At 48.5% G+C, this 24,056-nt stretch overlaps 1 protein-coding gene across 5 annotated transcripts in view; it reads right to left on the bottom strand.

The window, feature by feature from the left end:
- Nucleotides 1–24,056, bottom strand: part of Por (cytochrome p450 oxidoreductase) — a 67,349-nt gene that overhangs the window by 29,102 nt on the left and 14,191 nt on the right. The window contains exon 1 of one of the 5 annotated variants that reach the window (XM_006971282.4): nt 19,828–20,228. The exons of 2 other annotated variants lie outside the window; for them this stretch is intronic. The gene's annotated coding sequence lies outside the window, so the exon portion shown is untranslated. Of the gene's footprint in view, nt 1–16,548; nt 16,697–17,745; nt 19,260–19,827; nt 20,229–24,056 lie in introns of those variants that run through there. 2 more of the 5 variants (XM_076560135.1, XM_076560133.1) reach the window with 2 other exon arrangements.

The following is a 24,056-nucleotide window of genomic DNA, read 5'->3' as shown; positions in this document are numbered from 1 at the left end:
TTTATTAGCACTGAAAGGCTCTGGAAGGTAGTTTTTCTGTGAACTTGATTTTTTTTTCTTTGTTTGCTTGTTTTGAGACAGGGCTTCTCTGTGTAGCCTTGGCTGTTCTGGAACTCGCTCTGTAAACCATGCCAGCCTCAAACTCAAGAGATCCACCTGCCTCTGCCTCCTGAGTGCTGGAATTAAAGGGGTATGCCACCAGCCTTGCCTTGATTTTATTTTTTAAAGAATATTAATCTAAAATTACCTGTGAAGATTATACTGCAATAGTCCATTAGACAAAACAAACATGGTATAAATTGTGAGTAATGTCAAACTGTTTTTATACAATTTCTGGATAGTCAAGAGCAAACCGTGAAATGAGATCACCATTCCATTTAAAAAAAACAAAAATTGGGGCTGGAGAGATGGCTCAGTGGTTGGGAGCACTGGCTGCTCTTTTGGGGACCCAGGTTCAATTCCCAGCACCCACACGGCAGTTCACAACTGTCTGTAACTCCAGTTCCAGGGCATATGGCACCCTCACAGGGACATACATGCAGGAAAAACACTAATGCACATAAAATAAATAACTTTAAAAATGTTAAAAACAACAACAAACTCCCTATAGTTTCTGAGCTCAAACCCCAGTTCCAACAGAGTTCCTCAGACCTAGACATGAGCACAAAGAAAATTCCTCTTTCTTGTAAGGACTGGAACCCAGGGCCTGTGACAAGCAATGTGTCACTCAGCCACCCCTCCAGTCCCTCACTGGGGAGTTCTAGGCACAAGTAAGTGTACTGAGCCACACCCCCAATCCAGGAAAGCCCCACATTAAAATCCACTTGGCTATACAATCGGTGACTTCCTTACACCATCTCATCGGAAGTGACTGATCACCTGAAATCCGTAATAGGCAAATACCAAGATGACACCCCAGGTCGGGTATGGAGGCGCACACCAAACACAGACAGAGGCCAAGCTGGATTCATAGCGGGTTCCAGGCCAGCCAGGGCTATCTGACTTTTTCACTGACAGGACAGGAAGCCCCAACTCGTTGGACTGGCTGAAATACAGTGAGAGTCCAGTGAGCAGCAGAGGCAGCCTGTGCGGGAGGCAGGGACAGGCGGTGTAATTAAGACTTGAGCACTAACGATGGCCCAAGGCCAGATCAAGGGACCTAAACGTAAATCTGAGGTCTTGGAGCCCTGGGGAGACAGGAGAACTGGGGTGAGCAGTGGCCAGATGGGAAACACGTCCAGGAGGGTCAGTGTCTATAGTTTCTGAGCCGATCCAGCCTGACCTTGACTTCAGCATCCTAGGGAACGTTTTCTAGGCAAGGGACCAATGCCCCTCGGATGGTGGCCTTTCCCCCACATAACAGGGCTTAATTTGGAACCGTGTGACTGGCACGCGGTGAGGCAATGCTGCTAAAGAGGAAGGCGGCCACCAGAGGCACCAGTGAAAGCATGACTTAGCAGGAAGCAGTCTCTGCACAGATGCAGTTAACCAAGTTCAGGGGCTGGGCTGGGCTGGGGCTGGTGGTGTGGCTCAGTGAGTAGAGCACTTGCCCAGCATACAGGAAGCCTTTGGTTCCATTCCCAGCACTGTATGAGCCCAGCACATGGTGCACACCTGCAGTAATACCAAAACTTGGGAAGTGGAAGCAGGAGGAAATCTAGGAGTTTGAGGCCAGCCTGGTCTACATAGTGACTCCCAGGTTAGCCAGGGCTACAAAGAGAGACCCTGTCTCAAAAACAAAAACAAACAAACAAACAAAAAACAAAGTCAGGTGGTAGTGGTGCACGCCTTTAATCCCAGCACTTGGGAGGCAGAGGCAGGAGGATCTCTGAGAGTTAGAGGCCAGCCTGGTCTACAGAGTGAGTTCTAGGACAACCAGGGCCACACAGAGAAACCCTGTCTCAAAAAAACAAAACCAAACAAAAAACCAATGAAAGGTGCTGGGCATGGCTGGATGCACTTGTAATCTCAGCATTGGGGTGCTCCCTGGGCAGCCAGCCTACTCAGAAAGTTCCAGGCCTGTGAGAGATCCTGTGTCAAAAAACAGAATGTAGGGGTTGGACCAATGGCTCAGTGGTTAGGAACACTTCCTGAGGGTCTTCCAGAGGACCCAGGTAGGGTTCACAGCACCCATGTCAAACAGCTCTCAAATACCTGTAATTCCAGCTCCAGGAGATCCGACACCCTCTTTTGGCCTCCTTGGGCATTTGCGTGCGTGCGTGTATGAGTGTGTGTGCGCGCGTGTGCGCTCATGAAGGCAGACGGTACCTGAGAAACACCACCGGCACACATGACCACACATACACACACATACAAAAGGGGCACCCTGAGAGCAGTCAGAACGTCCGTCACTCTCTACACCCATTCGTCCCTAATCTCTCCTCTATGCATAGTCAAGCAAGAGCAAGCTAGACATAATGGCGCCCGTCTGCAGCCCAGCACTGGGAGGCTGAGGGAGAGGATGGCTGAGAGTTAGGACAATCGGGGCTACAGAGTGAGTTCTAGGTCAGCTGGGCTACAGCCAGAGCTTACGCAGCAAACAGACAGGGGAGGAGTAAAAGAAAGACACTAACTTCTTTAGTTAAAACGTGGGCCCCAGGGAGGCTAGAGAGACGGCTCAGTGGTTAGGAGCGTACACTGTCCCTGCAGAGATGTGTTTGTCTCCCAGCATCCATGTCCGGCAGCTCGCAACTACCTGTAAGTCCAGCTCCAGGGTTCAGTGGCCTCTTCTGGCCTCCACAGGCACCCAACCACCACCACTACCACCACCACACACACCCCAAAAGAGCAACAAAGTAACCAAAACAAAAATATAACTCCAGTTCCAAGAACAGCCTGTGCCGTGCTCAGAGCCAGGCTTCCTGCTCTAATAGACTGGAGGGTAAATAAACAGCACGGCCGGCCTCCTGCCTCCGAAGTGTTAGCATTAGGACTTCTCAGGCCCTGCTGAATCTCCATAAATAAAAGACCTGCTCCTTCCTCCTGGCAAAGCGGAAAGAATTCCAGCCTGGAGTCCTTCCGGTCGGCCCACCCTTTCTGCTGAGTGGCATTCCAGCCTCCACACGTGGGTCACTCCCTGGAAGCCAAGTCCTCCGCTCTGGTCAGGAGTTACAGATTCCTGCCTGCAGAAGGTCTCAGCGGGTAAGGGCACTGGCTACCAAGTCTGCCGGGCTAAAATCAATCCTGGGGACACACAGAGCAGAAGGAAAACACCCACTCCCGCAAGCTGTCCTCTGACCTCACATAAAACATTTTCATTAAAAAAAAAAAAAAAATCACAGGTTCAAGGGTAGAAACAAACTCCAGCCAGAATCTCAACCTATGCGGGTCATTTTCTCTTTAAAATCTGCCTTCCCTACCCCCGGCCCCGTACGTAAACAGCACAGAATATATACACATTCAGATGCATACCCTCACCAAAGGCTGATTGATTGGCATACTTAGTTCTACTGTGGATTGTTTTATTGTTGTTTTGCTTTATGTTTTGTTTTTTTTCCGGGACAAGGTTTCTCTGTGTAGCCCTGGCTGTCCTCGAACTCAGAGATCTGCCTGCCCCTGCCTCCTGTGTACTATGACTAAGTGCATGCACCACCATGCCTAGCTACAATACTTGTTCTCAGAAACACTTCGGCTGGCTCTCGAGATGGCCTAGTGGGAGAGGGCATTACCAAGCCTGGTGGTCTAAGTTCCATCCCTGGGCCACTCAGGGTGGAAGAGAGAACAGACCCCTCTGATCTCCACGTGCAGAATGTGGCCCAGGCACACCCACGCCCACACCCATTTATACACACAGAGATAAACGAAATAAATAAATGTAAAATACACAGAAATAAATACTTGATGTGTGTCAAAAAACTAGGCAAGTGCTCTTACTGCTGAGCCATGATCCCAGCCCTTCACTGAAGAATACTAGGCAAGTACCCTTCACCTGAGCCATACCTACTCTCTCTGCCTCTACCTCTCATGTGTTGGGACTCCTGGCCTGAGCCATCATGCCCAGCTCTGAAGCTATCTTCTTATGGAGAGAGAAAGAGAGAGGGATCCCAGTTCCTTGGATGCAGTGACTCTCTGTTTGGAAGATGTCTTCCTACTCTGGTACCATGTTCACCGAAGCATTCCCAGCAAGGCTCACCCTGGACGCCATGCTTTCAATATTTCAGTATAAACAATGGAATAGTATGCAGCAATTTAAAAACAATTATAAACTAGAGCCTCTCATGAAAAGACTGCCCAAACACATGAAACTGTATGCTCATCAAATATTCAGTAATGAACCACAGAAAAATCAGATTATCTCCCTGGTGCTCCTGGCTGTAATCGCAGCAGCTCCAGCTCTGGGGGTTCCAAGACCCTCTTCTGGGTTCCCCCGACAACTGCACTCACATGCGCATGCCCACACACAGAATTTAAAAATAAAGCAAATCTATTTTTAAAAGTTTCCTGAGGGCGGCACCCTCAGTGGCTCAGTCACTTGCCATAGTCCCCCCCCCCTGTAAAATACCAACCTCAGGACACCAGAGGCTCGGCTTCCAATGTGAGCCACCAGGGGACACAAAGTCAGATCCAGACCACAAGCTGTGACTGTTGTGAGCAACCATGAGTTGGCCTGAGGAGACAACCGTGTAAAGTGCTGACTGTGCACGTGTGAAAAGCTGAACTTGGCAATGTGTGCCTGCAATCTCTGCACTAGGGCGGAGCCGAGAGGATGCTGGGGGAAAAACTGGCCAGCAAGTGTAGCCAATGAGAGACCCTGACTCAAAAAATAAAGCAGAGCGCTACCAAGGAAGACAGCTGACATCAGTCTCGGGCCCCAACACAGAACTCTGATGATTAATCAGAAAATTCCAGACAACAAAAGGGAAATCTGAAGTCAGACATGGTGGTCCACGCTTGTAATCCCAGCACTCAGAGGCAGAGACAGGCAGATCTCTGTGAGTTCGAGGCCAGCTTGGTCTACAGAGTGAGTTCCAGGACAGCCAGGGCTCTGTGTAGGGACCCTGACTCAAAAAATAAACAAAGGGGAAACTCGAATTTTCACAGCCGAGAACATGGCTAACTCGAAAATGATCCACAGATAAAGGCTGACTGACAGCCCAGTACTGGCATACCTAACTGGAATCTTACCACGAGAAAACAACACATAAATCCAAGTGGATTACCAAGACACAGCCCTATTTTCTGAGAAATGTCAACAACAAAATGAAAGACTATCCTCCAGATCAAAGGAGATGAGAAGTGAATTAGGTCTAGCGTGTGACCTTAGAAATGACAGGGCTGTGACTTGATCCCGCCCACACAGCGCTCTTCTCTCCATGTGGATTTGCTGCACTTATATAGAAAAAAGCTCAGTGACTGAATACCATGTGAGGCCCTGGGCTCTGTCCCCAACACCAACTTACTCTGTCTCTCATACACACACACACACACACACACACACACACACACACACACACGAGCACACATGCACACAGATACACAGAAACACGTGTTGTCAGGCATACACATACAGACACACTGATACACACAGATATGCATACATACACAGAGGCACATACACAAACATACACATTAACACAGAGACACATACCTATACACGCATACTCAGACACAAATACACATAAACTACCACACTGACACACACAGACATATACAGAGACACTTATGTAGCACACATTCTAACTGGTCTTAATAATGTAAAAACCCGCAGCCAGATATTGGGGTAAATGCTGGAAGATCAGAGAAGTAAAGGGGCAGCCAGAGTCACCTCTTTCCTCCCCAACCTCTAAGATCTAAAAGGGGCGAACTCCTGTCTCCTCCAGCCTCATATTCCTTTCTGTCCGCCCAGCCATACCACTTCCTGTCTCCACCTCCCTAGTGCTGGGATTAAAGGCGTGAGATCCTAAGTGTTGGGATCAAACGTGTGTGCCACCACTGCCTGGATTCGATGGTTAACTAGTTAGTGGCTTAGCTCTGCACTCTGATCTGCAGGCAAGCTTTATTTATTAGAGCACAAACAAAATATCACCACACACTTATCCATACAAACATATTTGTACACAGATATACAGAAACACACACGGTGAGACATACAAAAACACACGTATATAAGTACACACACACACACACACACACACACACACACACACACACACACCTGAATCAAAGGGAGTTTTTTGTTTGTTTGTTTTTTGTTTTTGTTTTTCAAGACAGGGTTTCTCTGTGTAGCTTTGCACCTTTCCTGGAACTCACTTGGTATCCCAGGCTGGCCTCGAACTCACAGAGATCTGCCTGCCTCTGCCTTCCGAGTGCTGGGATTAAAGGCGTGCGCCACCACCACCCGGCTCAAAGGGAGTATTTTGAAGGCTTCTGACTCACTGTCACATTAGCTCTGAAGAAGCAATTGCTTCCACCAGCCCTTCATGGTCCAGGCACACTGCTACTGTGAGGAGACGGGAGCCTGGGAGGGCAAGTAAGTTAGCTATGAATTAGAGAGAACGGTCTAAGGAGGCCGGGAACCTGCGCCCCAGAAGAAAGGACAAACCAAGCCAGAGTGTGACTTTTGCCTTTCTTGCGGGAAGATACGCACTCCTTGCCCAAAATACATAGGCCAGATACTGAGGCCCAGTTCCTGGCTAGGTGAGTCTAGAATCAGCCCCAGTTGCCATGGTGGGTTTCTTGACCAAGGAATACAAGATGGCAGGTGAGAAAGACGGGGGATGGCAGACACAAAGGCCAGATAGAAAACCAGGTAAACTAGTTCAGTGTGGTGACCCAGGCCTCTAGTCTGACTACTCGGGAGGTTGAGGCAGGAGGATCAGCATGGGCTCAAGGCCAGCCTGGGCTACACAGTGAAGCAGTTGGTCACAAATACACTCATAATCGGAAGACGACAATGAATGAGGGTGTTCAGCTCTCTTCCTCCATTTTAAAGTAGCTTTTAAAATTACATATATTTATTTATTTGTAATTATGTGTATGTGTGTGGTTATGTGCAGAGGAGTTCAGGTGTTCAAGGCCAGAAGAGGCTGTGAGATCACTGGGAGCTCGAGTTACAAGCTGCTGTGAGTTGCCTGATCTGGTTGCTGGGCACTGAATTCAGGTCCTCTGCAAGAGCAGTAAGCACTCTTAACCAGTGAGCCATCTCTCCAGCCCCCTTTCTCCATTTTATTTAGTTCATGATGGAATAGGCTCACCCACAGTCAAGATGGGTCTTCCCACATCAATGACATAATTAAGATAATCCCAACAGGCATATCCAGAGGCCCATCTCCCGGGTATCCTAGAGTGGACAGTTAAGATTAGCTGTCACAGCAGAGTCTGAGCTGAGAAGGGGGTGTCATTCTAACAGGACATCTCCAGGCATTAGCAGGCTCTGGCCTGTGCTCAAAGCCCACTGCCTACTTGCTCAAATACTTTTATGGAGAGCACAGCCATACCCATTCACTCACATGCCGCCTACGGCTGCCTTCTTGCTAAATAAAACAACAGTTGCTCAGCTGTCAGACATTACAGCACACAAGATTCGAGAAGGTACTATCTGGCCCTTCACAAAGGAGTCTGCCAGTGTCTGGCTTAATTAATCACTCTGTACCAACGCTACTTCCGGCTCTGGATCATTTTAGCGTGGTTATGTAAGATGTGAACATCAGGAAAGCTTGATGAGAAATGGAAAGAAACTGATATTATGCAAGTTCCTGTAAGGGTAACACTAAATCTGATTGAAGAGTTGGGGCTGGGGAGGCTCAGTCAGGGACTGCCTGCCTTGTAAACAGGAGGACCTGACCTGAGCCCCATCCCCCCAGGACCCGGGTACAGAGTGTTCAGCTCGCACTCTCCATTTTAAAGCAGTATTTTAAAACCATTTATTTTATGGTTCAACTATGTGTATGTGTGTGAGTTCAGGTGTTCAGGGAGGCCAGAAGAGGCTGTGAGATCCCTTGGAGCGGGAGTTAGAGGCCAGAGGCTCCCTAGGGCGCATTGGTCAGCTGGTTTAACCCCAGTGGTAAGCCCCAGGCCGATGAGAGACCATGTGTCAAGAAAACAAGATGTAGGAAGTGGATACTCAACGTAAGGCAAAGGATAACCAGACTCCAAACCACAGCTCCAGAGAAGCTAGGAACAAGGAGAACCCTAAGAGGGACGCACAGATAGCCCAGCAAAGGAGAAATAGATGAGATCTACACGAGCAAACTGGGAGGCAGGGGGTAATGGAGGGCAAAGAATGGGGATGAGAACATAAGGGAATGGGAGGGTCGAGCTGGAACAGGGACAGAGTGGGAGAGCAAGGAAAGAGATACTGTAATAAATGAAGACATCATGGGAACAGGAAGAGGCAGGGTGCCGGGGAAGTTCCCAGGAATCCACAAGGATGACCCCACCTTGGACTACTAGCAGTGGTCGAGAGGGTGACTGGACTGGTCTACTCCAGTGACCGGATTAGTGAATACCCTAACTGTCACCATAGAGCCTTCAACTAGTTACTGATGGAAGCGGATGCAGAGATCCATGGCCGGGAGCCAGGCTGAGCTCTGGGAATCCAATCGATGAGAGAGAGGAGAGATTCTGTGGGCAGGGGACATAGAGATCATGAAGGGAAAACACGCCGAGATGACCAGCCACACTAGTGGAAACCTATGAACTATGGACCAGTAACTGAGGAGCCCCCATGGGACTGGACTAGGCCCTCTGGATATGTGAGACAGTTGTTTAGCTTGAACTGTTTGGGGGGCCCCCAGGCAGGGGGATCGGGATCCATCGCTGGTGCATGGGCGGGCTTTTTGGAGCCCAGTGCCTAGGGTGTGACACCTTGCACAGCCTTGGTGCAGGGGGGAGGGGCTTGGACCTGCCTCAGCTGAGTGTGCCAGGCTCTGGTGACTCCCCATGGGAGACCTTGACTTGGGAAATGTGGGGATGGGGGATGGATTGGGAGGGGAATGCTAGGGGACTGGAAGAGGGAAGAAGGGGGATCTATGGTTGGTATGTAAAGTGAATAAAAAAATTAATAATAAAAAAGGAAAAAAATAAAAAATAAACTAATGAAAATATTGGAAATGAAAAAAAAGAAAAAACAAGATGGGAAGCTAGAGATACAGCTCAGTGGTTAAGAGCACTTGCAGAGGACCCAGGTTCGAGTCCCAGCACCCACATGGCAGCTCACAATGATCTTCCAACTCCAGTTGCCCTCTTCTAGCCCCATCAGGTACTGCACACATGTGGTACACAGACCTATAACATATATGCAGACAAAATACCCATATATACACACTTCAAATCCCATAATGCAGGAAAATGGCTGAGAGTTCGAGACTAGCTTGCTCTACACAGTTCAAGTCCAGCCTAGACAACTTACTAACACCCTGTTTCAAAACAGAAAATCAAAAAGAAGGCAGAGCACCAGGGGGCAGTGGTGGTGTACGCCTTTAGTCCCAGCACTCGGGAGACAAAGGCAGGCGGATCTCTGAGTTCAAGGCCAGCCTGGTCTACAGAGTGAGTTCCAGGACAGCCAGGACTACACAGAGAAACCCTGTCTTGAAAGATGGGGGATGGGAGGGTGGAGATCCTGGAGCCTCATTCCTGTAGAGGCAGGGAGGCAAGAGGCTGTCTGTGGGAGGGACTAAGCATCTAATGCCTCCCCCGGAGACTGGCCACCTCCAGCTGGGGCAAAGCATCTCTTCCCACTCACTGCCGCAGATCCCCAAGCTGAAGCCGTTGCCACAAGGGACGGTTCTGACTCTGCTCTCTTCCACCCATCCCCAGAGTTCTACCCTTAGAGCGGTTTTGTTGTTGTTGTTGTTTTGGTTTGTTTTTTTTTTTTTTGTTTTTCGAGACAGGGTTTCTCTGTGTAGCTTTGCACCTTTCCTGTATGTAGCCCAGGCTGGCCTCGAACTCACAGAGATCCGCCTGGCTCTGCCTCCCGAGTGCTGGGATTAAAGGCGTGCGCCACCACCGCCCGGCCCTTACAGCGTTTTGACTGAGCCTGAGGCCCCATGTTTTTAGCTACACGGGTCTAGGTAGGGTATATGGGTACCACTCCTCCATTCTTTAATTTTTTTATTCCATTTTAACTCTGCGTATATGTGTGTTTGTCTGTTTAGGGTATATGCACATGGGAGTACACTGTCCACAGAGGCCAGCAGAGCACCCTGGAACCTCTGGAGCTGAGCCAAAGGGTGTGGGTGCTGAGAACTAAACCCAGGTCTTCTGGAAGAGCAGCACATGCTCTTAACTACTGGGCCATCCCTCCAGCCCCCTACCCCTTTGTTCTCTGGAACGTTCTCGCCACTACTCTGGCCTCCTTACTGCCTTTCATCCGGTTGGCCTTGTTCTCACATAAGCACAATCCCAGCATCTCAGAGTCTGCCCGGCAGGCACGGCGTGCTCTGTGAACACTGAGCGCGGGGCAGGTGCTAGCTGCCTTTGCCAATGACCTGACATCCAGGAAAGGCACGCCGGGCCACAGACCTGCTTCCTTCAGTCCTGTCAGCTTGCGCCCCACACTCCTTCGTCTCGACTCCTGGAAAGCTCTGTGCTGAGTTCCGTGCTCACTCGCGATAGCTTCTCTTTCTCTCTCTTTTAAATGATTTACTTTTATTACGTGCATTAGTTTTGTCTGCACGTAGTCTGTGTGAGGGTGTTGCCACCCCTGGAGCTGGAGTTACAGACAGTTGTGAGCAGCCATGTGGGTGCTGGGAATTGAACCCAGTCTTCTGGAAGAGCAGTCAGTGCTCTTAACTGCTGAGCCATCTCTCCAGCCCAAGAGGTTCTCTTGATTCTCATCTGGCACAACTGACTGGCCTCTCAGGTCCTGCTAAGCTCTTGGTTTTGCTGGAAAGAGCACGTGAGATCCCATAAACTTACAAACCAGTGAGCCACAGAAGAACAAGGCTTCGTGTGTGTGTGTGTGTGTGTGTGTGTGTGTGTGTGTGTGTGTGTGTGTGTGGTGGTATTCTAATTGTACTGAAATGTGATTTTGATCGTATGTTAATAAATAAAGTTGCCCGGGGGTCAGAGCTATTAGAGCCATAGACAGAGTGTGGCGGTGGTGGCACATGCCTTTAATCCCATAGATCTCTGTGTGTTCAGGGATACAGCCAGCATTGGAGACATATGCCTTTAAGACCTAGGGGGCTGTACATTCAGACAGTGACGAGGCAGTCACGTGTTTGGGTTTACAACCAATGAGAAGGCAGAATGACTGGAAAATCGACTTACACACAGGAAATAGCTCTCTTTCGGGAAGCTGGGACAGCAGGAAGGGTGAGATTTTAGCTCTGAGTTCTGACCTCTTGGCTTTCTCTTTTACATTGTTTCTGTGTTTCTTATTTAATAAGACGGTTGGTTACATCTACACGTGTGTATTGTTACTTTCTAATTGTTGTGATAAAGCACTCTGACAAAAGGTTAAGAGAACTTGCTGCCCTTCCAGAGGACCTGGGTTCGGTTCCCAGCACCCACATCCAGTAGCTCATAACCACCTGTAACTCCAGCTGCAGGGGATCTGACGCCCTCACATATACATACACATGCACACAATTCTAATATAAAAAATTAGAAATAGCTGAGCAGTGGTGGCAAACGTCTTTAATCCCAACACTCTGGAGGCAGAGGTAGGCTGATCTCTAAGATCAAGTCCAGCCTCGTCTACTGAGTGAGTTCCAGGACAGCCAGGGATACACAGAGACACTTGTCTCAATCAATCAATCAATATAAAATTTCATAGCTACTGTACCTTAGAATAACAATCTTCCAAAAATACAGGTAGCACTTAATTGGACATCTGGGCTCAGTAACACACCGGACAAAGATCAGCAATATCCTTGGGAGCATGAAATCATATTCACTCATTCATTTACGCACTTATTCATCAGGTTATTATCAACTGAGTGTCTATCATCTTATGCCTGGCACTGTTCCAGGCCCTGGCTTATCCCCACAGAAATAACTGGAAGTTCTCTGTGCTCACTGAACTCACCCACCAACCCAACTATATTGCCACTGGGGTAGAAAGTTCTCAGATCCTTTTATGAGACCCTGTCTCACTATGTAGCCCAGGCTTGCTTCAGACTTGCCACCCTCCCACCTGAGTCAAGGGCTAGGATTACAGAAATGAGCTGCATGCCTGTGGCTCAACTCCTTCTGTTACTGACTACTTTATAAAAGGTAAACACAGATGAAAAACATGTACTCAACAGATAAGGAGAATGGTTTTAAACTCTTGTACAAAGCTGGGGGCAGAGAGCTTAAAGGTAGAGAATGTACTGGCACACCTGGATCCCTGATTTCACCCCCACACACACCAGTACCTCCCTTAGAACACATACACAAAAATTCTTTTCTTGTTTTGGTTTTGGAGACAGGGTTTCTCGGTGTAACAGCTCTGGCCGTCCTGAAACTCACTTTGTAGACCAGGCTGGCCTTGAATTCAGAGGTCCACCTGCCTCTGCCTCTACAAAAATTCCTAAGCAAAGTGGGCAGGGGGTGGGAAAGAGCAGCATTTGAGTGAGGCATGGCGGTAAGTGCCTGTAATCCCAGCACCCATGAGGTGAAGGCAGGAGGATCAAGAGTTCAAAGACAGCCTTGGCCACAGAGCAAGCTTAAGACTAGCCTGGGCTACATGAGACTCTGTCTTAATAAATAAATAACAAAGAAACAAAAACAAAAAAATAGAAAACAAACCAGTCTTCAAGATCAGTGTAGTAGGGGCTGGAGAGATGACTCAGTGGTTAAGAGAGTGCACTCTACTCGTACAGGACTCGGGACCTCTTCCCAGCACCCGTGTGGTGGTTTACAACTCTCTACAACTCCAGTTCCGAGGAATCCCATACCCTCTTCGGGCTCCACCAGAACAGGCACTCATTGTGGTACATGTCTATACACGCAGGCAAAACACAGATACACATAAAAATAAAAATAAATGCTTAAAACTATAAGGGGGAAAAAATCAATCTAGCAATGGTACCATGGACAGATCTTGAGAAGTGGGTGGGGAAAAGCAGAGAAGAATTAGGAATTCCAGGCCAGCCTGGAACAGGGCAAAGTTCTGTCTGGAAGAAAGAAGAGTGGGCATCAGGATGGCTCAGTGAGTAAAGGCGCTTGCTTGCAAGTCCGGCAGTCTGAGTTCGATCCCTGGGATCCATGTAAAGAGGGAGGAAAGATCTGAATCTACAAAGTTGTCCTCTCTCCTCCACACCTGTGCTGTGACACACACACACTCTCTCTCTCTCTCTCTCACACACACACACATCATAAACACACACATGCATCCACACTAATAATAACAAATAAAAATACTTAAAAAAAAAAAAGCGGTCAATCTGAGGACCACAACAGCTAGTGAAGACCATGCAATTACAGAAAAAGATTTGAAGACCAAAACCAGACAAGATGTACTGGCGGCTGCAGACCCAGAATACAAGGGAAAAGGGAAGGTACCATTTGTCCCTGAGAGCTCTGGGAGCCAGGAAGAGAAGGATAGCAGGGCCGCTGTCAGGAACAGAGACCATGTTGGTGGCAGTTTATGGCCGCTCAAGTACTATGTGACCTCCAGATCATATTGCAAGAACTTTATTTATTTTTATGGTACTGGGGATGGAACCCCAGGACCTCCGCACAGCAGGCAAGTGCTCCAGTGATGAGGGATATCCCCAGTCCCTAAGAATACTGATGGGTCAGTGGCAAAAGGCGATTGCTGCTAAGTCTGAAGACCTGAGTTCAATCCCCAGGATCTACATAATGGAGCTCCAACTTCACCAAGATGTCCTTTGGCTTACACACACACACACACACACACACACACACACACACACACACACACAAAGTGAAATGCCAGTGAGTGAACCCATGACAAACACTCTCTTCCATTAAACCATACTCCCAGTCCTCAAATAGCATTCATTATATAAAGGAACCCCCAGTGACCTGTCCAAGTGATACTGTGGTTTTATAATCAATCAGAAAGGCGCCGAACCCTTAGGCAAAGCCAACACACAGCCTTCTTCACCAGACCACAAAGCCCAGGTCAGGCAACTCTGTGATGCTTGGAATGTGCACCTCCCTCAGCCCCACCCCAGAGGAGCCGGGCACAATTGGCTGACACAATCTGTCTATCCAAGGGCCTTCATCTCTGTTTGTTGTTTTGAAAACCAACCCTGGTGACCCTTCAATCATTGCAGTTGTGTGCTGGAAAGGTTACGGAGAGTTTGTGTGTCCTGTGAACCCTTACATTGACCCAGTACGCAGTACACACTGTGGAGATCAAAGTCTTCCAAGTTCACGGTGTTGTGAACATGAACCATCCCAGGAAGAGATGATGTGGAGACTGAACTCTGGGGACAGGTCAGGCAGGGAAAGGCCACAGACACTGAAGCTATGACCAGAGGACATAAAGTCAAATGACTCAATACCACCTGTAAGTCTCACTTACAAATAAAATGACGTAAGTTCCACCTTAGAAAGCACACCTTGTCTATTATTCTTCCTGTTATACAATCAGGCAGATAAAAGCCAAACTCTCCACTCTCAGGACAGATCACTGCCAAGGTACCATAGACTGGAGTGCCATCTAATTATCCTTTATCCTTTAGACATCTTCCTTTTCCTTACTTCCTTCTCTCCTTTTGTGAGACAGGGCCTGATGCAGTCCAGGCTAGCCCTCCAACTTACTATGTTGCTGAGGATAGTCTTGAACTCCTGATCTGCCTACCTCCACCTCCTGGATTACAGACAGGCATCACTATGCCTCATTTATGCAGTGCTGGGGATGGAACCCAGGGCTTCATGCCTGCCAGGTGAGCACTCTGAGCTACAGCTCCAGAAACTGCTGAGTTTCTGGAAATCCCATGTCGAATTCTCTTAGCTGTGTTATACAAAGGAGATCAAAAGATCTCAGACCCCAGCATGCCAATCAAAAGATAATTCTGAGATTGGCCTCCATCTAAGACAGATCTTAAAACTGAAATAAGAGCTGGGGAAGTGGTGGCGCATGCCTTTAATCCCAGCACTCGGGAGGCAGAGGCAGGCGGATCTCTGTGAGTTCGAGGCCAGCCTGGTCTACAAAGCGAGACCCAGGACAGGCGCTAAAACTACACGGAGAAACCCTGTCTTGAAAAACAAAACAAAAAACTGAAATAAGCGGGCAAGCAAGAAGGCCCAGTGAGCAAAGGCAGTTGCTGTCGCCTGACAATAATAAAACAGAAAGTAAAACGTCAGACTATCTAATCATAAGTATAATTCTTGTGTTTCCATGTTCCAAGAATGAAAGAAATTTAAATTTAAAAAGGGGGGGGCAGTGAGGGGGCTGGAGAGATGGCTTAACAATTAAAGGCACTGTGCTCTTCTAGAGGCCTAAGCCTGGTTCCCAGAATCCATGCCAGGTAGTCCACAACCTCCTGAATTCTAGTTCCAGGAAATCTGATGCCCTCTTCTGGCCTCCCAGCAATTGAAAGGCTGGAGTAGGAGGACTGTGTTGAGTTCAAAGCCAGCTTGGGCTACAGAGTGAATTCCAGGCCTGCCTGGATTACAGAATATCTCCGTAACAAAAAAATCAAAGGGGGGGGGGGCTGGAGGGTTAAGAGTACTGGCTGTTCTTCCAGAGGTCCTGAGTTCAATTCCCAGCACCCACATGGTGGCTCACAACCATCTGTAATGAGATCTGGTGCCCTCTTCTGGCCTATAGACATACATGCAGGCAGAACCCTGTATACATAATAAATAAATAAATCTTAAAAAAAAAAATCAAAGAGGGAAGTGAGAAGGTCCAGTGGGTAAAGGCACATGCCACCATGAATAATGACCCGAGTTTGATCCCTGGGACCCACATGGTAGGAGGAGAAACTGACTCCTCTGAGCTGTCCTCTGACATGGTACATACGACATGTACCTTGGCATATGCCCTCACCCCATAAATAAATGTAATTAAAACAATTTTAACCAACAAAACAACGGGTGCGGGGATAGTTCAGTTGGTAAAGTGCCTCAATTTTCTAAAACCTAGCTTTAAAAAAAAAAAAGAGCCTGCATGTTGGCATGCACTTGTAAATCCCGGGGCTGGAGAGGCAGAGACAGGTGGATCCCTGGGACTTGCAGGCCAGCCATCCCAGCCAAATCAGCCAGCTTCAGGTCAATGAGACACGGACTCCGAAAGACTCATATTACAGGCATGGTGATGTGTGCCTGTAAATCCAACCCTAGAGAGGCTGAGGGAAGAAGCATGGCCAGGTCAGGCCAACCTCAGTAATACCCTGAGTCCCAGATCAGCCTGCCCTAAATAGTAGCACCCTGTCTCAAAAAAATAAAATAAAATAAAATAAAATAAAATAAAATAAAATAAAATAAAATAAAATGGGCTGGGCAGTGATGGCGCACACCTTTAATCCCAGCACTCGGGAGGCAGAGGCAGGTGGATCTCTGTGAGTTCAAGGCCAGCCGGGTCTACAGAGTGAGATCCAGGACAGGCTCCAAAGCTACACAGAAAAACAAAACAAAACAAACAACAACCCCCCCAAAAAAAAAGAAAGAAAGAAAAGAAAAAAGGAAAAAAAAAACCCTAACCTGTGGGAGATGGAGGCAGAAGGATCAGGAGTTCAAGGCCATCCACTTCATGAGGAAAAGCTAACTAATTAAAATAAAAAATTAAGCAAGCTTCTGAGCTAATCCAGGAGACAGATGGAACAAGGATTCTTTCCCCAACTCTGCCGATGAAGAAATCAAAGCTTGGCGTGTACCTATGGCTTGTCCCAGCAGATAAGCGACCTTTGACCTAGTGCTTCCGCACCAACTGCAGCGAGTCCACACTTCTGTCAAATGCCAAACAGCAGAACTGTACTGAAAGATGAGTTCTGCCCAGGAGCCCATGCCAAATAAATAATAATGAGGCTCTGACACCCTGTAAATCCAACACTTGGGAGGATGAGGCAGGAGGATTGCTACAAGTTTGAGGCCAGCCTGGTTATATAAGTAGTTCTGGACCAGTCAGGCCTACTTAGCAAGACCTTGTCACAAAACAAACAACACAGGCATGTGGAGGGGGGTGGGAGACTGACCCTATGAAGTGGTTATTTTCTGTCTCTAGAAGATATGAATTATTTGTTTCTTTTACTGTAATAAAATATGCAGTAAGACATACAAGAGGGTATGTACTCAGTCATGCTTTGTGATATTAGTCCTATTTTTTTTCTTTTTTTGAAATGAGATCTTACCATGCCCTCAAGCCTTGAGTAGGTTGGTAGCGTGCTTGTCTAGCACACGGTAAATGGGCAAAGAAAGCATTAAAATGTATGGATATGTATGGGAAAGAGTATGCTCAATATACAATAGATACCTGTATGAAAATCTAATAAAGAAAAAAATAAAATAAACCATGGGAAGTTATGTCTCACTCAGCTGAGGCCTAGAGGCCTGGCTTGGTGTGGGCAGTGATCACACACCAGCTAAGGATGCTGCTGGGCCTCTGAGGATGAGAAAAGATACGACAACCGTGTAAGGTTTACACAGAAGGAAAAAGTCTCGAGAAGAACTAGGTGCTGGAGCCAGGGTGGTGATATACATCTATGACCCCAGCACTTAGGAAGCAGAGGTAGGAGGACTGGGGATTCAAGGTCAGCCCAGGCTACCTGAGACCCTGTCTCCAAACAACTAGATTCAAAGTGGCAATGTTGAAATGGCCTATGGATTTAGTAAGTAAATGTTTTCCTCTTGGCAGGCAGTTCTTTTCAAATAGTCAAATCTGCTAAGTACACAGAGACTTACCTAATGGATGCAGATCCTGATTTTCAAGGAGTTAAGAAAACCACAACCCAGAGTGGAATGGTCCTACAATTTCAGGTTTATCAGGCTACAGACATCCATCTCCTATGGGTGTTTATAAACTCCTACTGCAGGATGTCTTCACCTGAGGTATCCAGGCTGCCATCAAGCCTGTGATTTCCAGGGACCAAAGTCCAACTCTGGAATCTTCTGAAGCTTATACCTACTTCTTATTTTCTTAAGTGCCAGATGTGAGGGTAATTCTAGAATAGTCCATTCTCTCCAGCGCAGGCCTGTTTTCTGGCCACTTTTTGATAATGATTGAGCAATGTGCTCAATGAAACCAATTCCTGTATCAGAGGGTATAAAAGTTAAGATCCATTCACTCTCCAAAGAAAGTGAAAACTTTTTGTTTTGTTTTGTTTTCCAGACAGGGTTTCTCTGTGTAGTCCTGGCTGTCCTGCAACTCAGATCTGTAGACCTGGCTGGCCTTGAACTATAGAGATCCACCTGCCTCTGCCTCCCGAGTGTGAAGATTAAAGGCGTGAGCCACCACTACCCGGCTGTGAAAACACTTTAAAAGGACCACTGTTAACAACAACAAAACCAAGGTGGACCATTCCGAGTTTCCTGGTTTTACTATTGGGCTTTCCCACTAGCAGCCAATTCAAGGGGGATCTATGAGGGTAGAGTGTGTGTGTGGTTAATGAACCAATGCTACAAAAGTTCCAGGAATTACTGCCCTGTATAGTAAGAACAAATCTCCACAGTTAGATAACCACTTGGCTTACAAAAAAAAAAAAAAAACAGCCCAGTTCTCAATACCACTAGCCAGGACCTCAGCCTCTCTCTTCTTTTCAGTTTTACAGAGACGGGGGTCTCAATATGCAGCCCCAGCTGACTTGGAACTTGCTGACCTTGAATTCAAACAATTCTCCTGCTTCAACCTCTGGAGTATTGGAACAGCTCCAAGACAATCTCTTGCTCTCAAAATGTCACAACCCTGGTCAGGCCAGGTGGCACACACCTATAATTTCTGTCCTCAGGAGGCTGAGACAGGAGACATCCATCAGTTCAAGGGCAGGTGCAGGCCAGCCTAGGCTGCATAATGAAACCTTGTCACCAAAAAACAAAAAGTCAACCCTAGGAGAGGGCAGCTGGATCACTAAAGACAAACTGGAAGCTCAAAAAAGTTACGCATCCTGACAAGATGGCAAGACTCAAACCCTGGGCCACCCCCACCAGTTAAGTAAGCCTCCCTTTGGGCTTCCATTATTCTCCTTCATGGCTAGGCTCGGAGCTAACCGTGGAAGTTTTATGGGTCGATTTCAAACACACAGCCGCTTTCACTGGAATGTCCCCCAAATCCTCAGTCCTGGTCACTGGCTTACACAATGCCGAATCGTCTTGGGAAAAGAAAATGAGTGGGGGAAAAAAAACAATCCAGGTCAAGAACCGTGGAAAGATGCTCGGCTCCTGCCGTCCAGCGGATCTCAACCTCTCACCCAGATGCTCCCAAGAGCTCAGGGTGTCACTGCTGCTCAAGAGAGCTCCACAAAGGTGTGTCGCAGACACTGTCCCGAAAGAGGGACTATCCCAGGGATGCACGCTGGGCGACTCCCAGGCTACCTCAGCTGAGTCCACCTGATTGTTGCCGGCTCCTATTCGCCCTCACAGAGCTCATTCTAATGTGAGTGGTTTTCATAATCTGCTGCCCCCCAAAGTCCCGCCGTGCAGGTGAGGAAACTGAGGCTTGGAGAGGGAATGTTGCTTTGCCCGAGAGAGGAATCTCGAGGACCGGATCCCCACCCGCAGATGCAAAGATCCGACCCTCGGGTGAAGGCAGCTATAGGGAGGCGTCTGGAAACGACGACCCTCCATACGCCCCGCGACAGGTTAGGTCGTGGTGGGAAACACCACCCTGGGAGAAGGGCCGAGGTGGGAAGTCTCGCCTTCCGCACCGGGTGAGACGCGTGGAGATCCGGCCTAAAAACCCTCCCCGGAGTCCCAAGCCGGATGACCGCAACGACAGGAGGTGACCCGGAATCGCGGAGCCTCCCCCGAGGTCCCCCAGTCCTCACTCACCCTGCGCCCCTCGGTACCGACCCGCTCACACACCGCGCGCGGCCGGGCAGATCTCTGTGGCACTGGGACCGGACGCAAGTCCGCACCACTGAGGCGCTACCACCGCCCCGAAGGCTGCGGGGGTGGGGCGTGGCCAGCAGCGCCGAGACTCCGCCCACAAGGGCCGCACGTGCGCGCTGTAGAGTCGGGCCTGCTTCCCTTGGCTCCCCTTCCAAATCCGTGCTCTTGGTACGGTCCCCGCGGGTCACGCCCCTTAACTCTCCTCGGAAAGCCCCGCCCCTAAGCCGAGCTCTCCGCTCCTAGGCCACGCCCCTCATCTCTCCTCGGGAAAAGGCACGCCCCGGAGCCCGGCGGCGCACAGATCGGTTGTTCCGTTTCTGGGCCACGCCCCTCTTCTCGCCTCAGAGAAGCCCCGCCCCCAGGCCCTGCGCCAGGGTCTGGGCCACGCCCCTCCCCTCCCGAAACAGCCCCGCCCAGCCCTGGGCTCAGTTCGGAGGTTTGGCTGCACGGCTTTGGCAGCTTGGGCTTGCGTGACCCAGCCGATCCCCCTGGCAGCCGAACTCGGGCTCTCGGGTCAATGCGGGGTCGTGGCTGTGTGCCACCTCGTGTAGCCTCCTGCTGCCGACCTCCGTTCACCTGTGATCTCATGTCTTTGTCAGCCGAAAACGGCGAGGCTGATGGAGGCACCGCTGGCCCGTGGGGGTCCCCGACTGAGATTTGAAGGCTTGCCTGCTGGAGGGTGGGAAGTGGCTGGGGATGAGGCCAAGGCAGCAAGGTTTGGAAGTCTGGCCACCAGCCGCCGCCGTGCTTGATGCCTGTCATCCCAACACACAGGAGGCTGAGGCAGGAGGATGGCGAGTCTGAGACTAGCCTAGGCAGTTACCGAGGTCCAGGAGAGCATAGGCTACAGAGTGAGACCTGTCTCAAAAATAAAAAAGAGGACAGGACATGTAGCTCACTCAGTGCTCACCTAGTGTACATGAAGCCTTGGGTTCCGCCCCCAGCACTGCATAAACGAAGCAAAGTGGATCAAGTCCCAGCACTCAGAGAACATTGCAACAGGAGAATCAGCCTTAGCTACATAAAGAGTTTGGGGCCAGCCTGAGCTGCTTGTAACTGTCTCGAAAAAAATCCCAAGAACAGAAGAGTGGGCTGTATTGAAATTAAGAATCCCACCTCTGCCCCCTACGGGTTTGGGGTAACAGGAACATAAGAATTGGGTGTTCCTAAGGGCAAGAGTGAGTGCTCTAGGAAGGAGAGACTTGATCTTTACAACTGTTACTATTATTAGTAACGGTGCGTGAGCCACCAAGACAACGACCTCTCTGGGTAAAGGTGCTTCTTGTGGAGTCTGACTCATCCCGTGCTCAGGACAAACGTGGCCAGGAAGGAACCAGTCTGACTTAGCAGCAGGTTCGGTGAATGCCACCGACCTCGGGGTAGGGCTGGCCCAGGCCAACTGGGGGACTGAGCAACAGGGGACTCTTACAGCAACCCAGGGCATTGCTGCTGGAGAAACCCGTACCCGATATTACATGTCACCCTTTCAACACCCTTTGATGTCTCTCCGGGTGCTCTACCAGGCCTCTTTTAGAGTAGAAATATATGGCTGATTGAGGTGAGGGGTTTTTCTTGTTGCTGGCTTTCCTTCCTTCCTTCCTTCCTTCCTTCCTTCCTTCCTTCCTTCCTTCCTTCCTTCCTTCCTTTTTTCAGTGTTGGCCACTGAACCCAGGGCCTCTGAATATTAGGCAAGTACTCTATCTTCAAGCCATGCTTCCAGCCTCTCACTGGGGACTTCTAGGCAAGTGATCTACCATTGAGTCACACCGTTGGCAGCTTTTGGTGCACCTAGGTTCACATTTCACCTGGGTGGTTCCAGAAGCTTCTTGACTGTATGTGTTTCCCAGTCAATGTCCTGATCACTGCCTTGCCTCACACTAATACACACTCAGATTCTATATGGATAAAATAATACTTCTAAAGGCATGTGCCACCACCACCCTGCCAAATACTTTTAAAGATGACGTAAAAGCCAGGCATGGGTGGATATCGATAATCCCAGAATTCCTGAGACATCAGTTCAATTCCAGCCTGGTCTATATAGTGAGTTCCAAGCAAGCCAAGGCTATATATAACAAGATCTTGTCTCAGAAAAAGGAGGAGGAAGAAGATGAAGAGAAAAGAAACCCCATAAAAATCAAATAAGAACTGAGTGTGAAGGTGAAAGCCTGTGATCTCAGTACTTGGGAGTTAGAGGCAGGAGGATCAGGAGTTCCAGAACAGCCTGAGGCACATGAGGAGTTGGAGGCCACTCTGGACTATCAGAACTTGTTGAGAGAGAGAGAGAGAGATAGAGAGAGAGAGAGAGAGAGAGAGAGAGAGAGAATGGTGGTTTGGGCCAGCCTAGACTACATAATGAGACCTTTCCAGAGCTGAGGACAGAACCCAGGACCTTGCTCTTGCTAGGCAAGCACTCTACCACTGAGCTAAATCCCCAACCGAGATCTTTTCAATAAATAAATAGGGCTGGTGGGATGGCTCAGCAGATAAAGGCACTTGTTGCTAAGCCCGGCAACCTGAGTTTGATCCCCAAGACTCACACGGTAGAAGGAGAGAACTTCCCGCCCAAAGTTGTTCTCTGACCTCTGCAAGCTTGCCACGGCACCATACACCCATCCATACCCCAAACAAATCAGATCAGTGTAAAGGAAACAACTAAATGCTGGATGTGTGTCAAAAATCAGCAGCACATTTCCAAAGACAACTAATTAGGAGAAAATATTTGCAGCGACAAGCAAGAGTACGTCCATAACAAAGAGCCCCTACTAATTAATTAAATAAGCAAGATTAATTGACCCAAGTGGGCAAAAGACAGAACCCAGCAGTTCCAGCAAAGGAAGGACAAACCGCTCTAACTACATGAAGTTTCCCGACATCACACAGAGAAGAGAAGCGAACTGGAACTTGGCTAGAAGGTCGCGCTTCCACTGCGCTATAACCAAATGCAGAAGTTGGTGGAGGTCTTCAGAAGCAGGTCTGCGGTTTATTATCGCTAAATCTGTAAGTAAGGAGCAGCCAGTTATTTAAAACCCAAATGGACAGGGAAGGGAGCTCACTGCCCATACACAGCAGTCTGCCATAATTAGACTTCCTTAATGGGGCGGGAGGCTGCTGAGAAGGGCCGGCCAGTAAAAGTACTTGCAGCCAAGCCCTGACCTCGATCCCCAGGACCCACCAAGTAGAACAGACTGACTCCTACGGGCTGCTTTCTGCCCTCCACAGCATACACTGTGGTGTACGTGTCCTGGTATGTGCCTCCCTACACAAAGAAATAACTAAACACAGTTTTCAAATCAAATCATATTTCATACTTCTCAATTTAAAAAAAGATATGCCTACAGGGGTGGTTACAGACACCAGTTGCCTGCCAACTCCCCACCATTTGCTTATCCTTACTGCTCAGAGGGGATCAATTCTTACCCTGTTTCCTGCTTTTTTCTGGCTTTTATTCCAACCTATTCAATCAGAGTTTTTCGTGAGGCTTGATGACCCCTACGAAAAACTAAATTGGTGTTGTTGTGACTGCTTTTGTCCTAAGCTAGATTTCTGGGTTTTTTTTTTTTTTGTTGTTGTTGTTGTTGTTGTTTTGTAGTACTGAGAATTGAACCTAGAACTTTCTACCTGCTAGGCAAGCACATAGCCTGACACTGAGCTACATCCTCAGCTCTCTTTTTGAAGACTTTTTCTTCTGGAACAGGGTCTCACCAAGTTACTCATGCCGGGCTTGAACTCACTGTAATCCAGACAGGCCTTTAGACCTGTGTTCCTCCGACCTCAGTCTCTTGAGTAGCTACAATGACAGGTCTGTGTCACCAGGACCTCTATATTTGGTTTTTGTTGTTGTTGTTGTTGGTGGTGGTGGTGGTGATATGTGTGTGTGCGCGTAATATTTTTACCAATTTTATTTTGGGTGTGGAGTGAATTGGTATTGATGTGCCACAGCAAGAGTGTAGAGATCAGAAGATAACTTGGAGGAATCAGCTCTCAACTTCTACCATGCAGATCCCAGAAATCAAACTCAGCTTGTCAGTCTTGGTGGGAAGCACCCTTATCCACTGAGACATTTCACCACCCTCTCTGTGCCTGAAAATTTAGATATTGTCTCTTATGGCATCAAGTCTTATTATTTTTTGGTTTGTTTGTTTTTTGAGACAGGGTCTTGTTATACA

This window comes from Peromyscus maniculatus, chromosome 23 (assembly GCF_049852395.1).
Source record: "Peromyscus maniculatus bairdii isolate BWxNUB_F1_BW_parent chromosome 23, HU_Pman_BW_mat_3.1, whole genome shotgun sequence".
In the NCBI taxonomy this organism is placed as follows: domain Eukaryota; kingdom Metazoa; phylum Chordata; class Mammalia; order Rodentia; family Cricetidae; genus Peromyscus; species Peromyscus maniculatus.
Note: the sequence above shows the minus strand (reverse complement) of the source record. Positions and strands in the feature narration are given on the sequence as shown.